At 42.0% G+C, this 1,551-nt stretch overlaps 1 protein-coding gene across 1 annotated transcript in view; it reads left to right on the top strand.

Annotated features, from left to right (window-relative positions):
• The window catches only part of lzts1 (leucine zipper, putative tumor suppressor 1), an 18,326-nt gene continuing 16,775 nt past the window's right edge, over window positions 1-1,551 (top strand). The window contains exon 1 of the mRNA XM_056377155.1: window positions 1-294. The gene's annotated coding sequence lies outside the window, so the exon portion shown is untranslated. The remainder of the gene's footprint in view (window positions 295-1,551) is intronic.

Here is a 1,551-nt window from a genome sequence, read left to right on the forward strand (position 1 = left end):
ATACACTGTAAAGAGAGGGAGGGGAGAGCGAGAGAAAGAGCGTGTTTATTGAGGAATGTGACAGTGTTCAGTGTATGGGAGATGGGACGGACTGATTGCACCACACCAGGTGTTGTACAGTGGTGAGAAAGGGACTCAGAGAGAACATCAGCAACAACAGCAGACATCTCTTTCTCTTCACACCAGCACTGCTAGCTAGTATCTTGCTGGAAGTGGTTTGTCTACAGTGATCCACACAGCTTTGGGAGACAGAGCAGTGGCTGTGACTGTGGGGGCAGGCAGACTCTAATGGAGGTAAGTCACCTCCAGCCAGGCTTGAAGAGAGGTTATGGCTGTTTGACTGGATGTGACAGGGGACAAATGATGGTACACACTCAGTCAGGGCTCACAGCCTCTGCACCTTCAAACAGGGGTGAACCCGAGTGGCACCAGCAGATCCCACAGATCTGACTGTGTGTGATTTGTTAAGTGGAGCTGCCGTGATTGGGCTTTCATTAAGTTTTTTTTTTTTTTAGCTAAGTTTGTTCCAAGTGAGGAACAAAATGTAAATTAGGCTCATTTTAGTACCACGCTGAATTATGCCTGTTGTTTACATAGTTAAACATTCTGACTGAACCAAAGTTTCTGAGCGTTGAAGCAGTCCAAGTCTTTTGCTACTTTTAATATGCAAGCTGAACTTCAAAGTAAAAGCATCTCTGTGTTTGAGGACATGCCAGCTCTTAATGAAATGTTTGTTTTGAACTTTTTTTTCTTTACAGGAAACTGCCAGTCATGTACTTTACTTTCAGCACAGCCATTACCGGACAAACCATTGTTTTTAAACTGGTGAAATAATAGGGCGTAGCATGAGGATCTATTTAAATGTTACACTATACACAGCAATTTAGGGAAATAAATGGCACTGGACACAGAATCAGTTGTTATTAGCATACTAAGCATGAATTATGTGTGTCCATCTAAATATGCTCCACCCTATAATTTTCTAAAGTAATTGGCCGCACTGCACTTAAATATTCACTTGATTTTGTTGTATAATAAATGGCAACACAAGTAGGAGATGTGTATGGGGAATAATTTGCACTTTGCACAACCTCCCAGTTTCAGCTCTGTCACACCTGTGTATAGTAATGTACGTGTTGAGACATGCAGGGATCCTGAATTACTGCACATTGTGCTGGTGACACAGTGGATTGGTGAGTACAGGGCACCTGTTCAGGCACGCTCAGCTTTGCTCTGTTCTGTAACTTATTGTATCGGAGAAAATACAGGAGAGAGACAGAATCACAAGGAGATGGTGTGGAGGATGAAAGTTGCAAAGATGGTTATCTTGTCTGTTCATGGCAGAGCATAGTATAGCAATTCCTTTTGTTGATGTAAATATTTTGACTTTTTATATCATTTCAAATCTTATATATTTTGTCATGGGAATTAACGCTGCTTATTTCTATATCTGTGGCGTGTGTCAAACCGCTGGAGTTGTCATGACCTGCTTAAAATAACTGTCCCAGATACCCAAATACAGCATCCATTCCCGAGTGAAGGCTCTATGTC

The sequence above is a fragment of the Seriola aureovittata genome, chromosome 5 (assembly GCF_021018895.1).
Source record: "Seriola aureovittata isolate HTS-2021-v1 ecotype China chromosome 5, ASM2101889v1, whole genome shotgun sequence".
In the NCBI taxonomy this organism is placed as follows: domain Eukaryota; kingdom Metazoa; phylum Chordata; class Actinopteri; order Carangiformes; family Carangidae; genus Seriola; species Seriola aureovittata.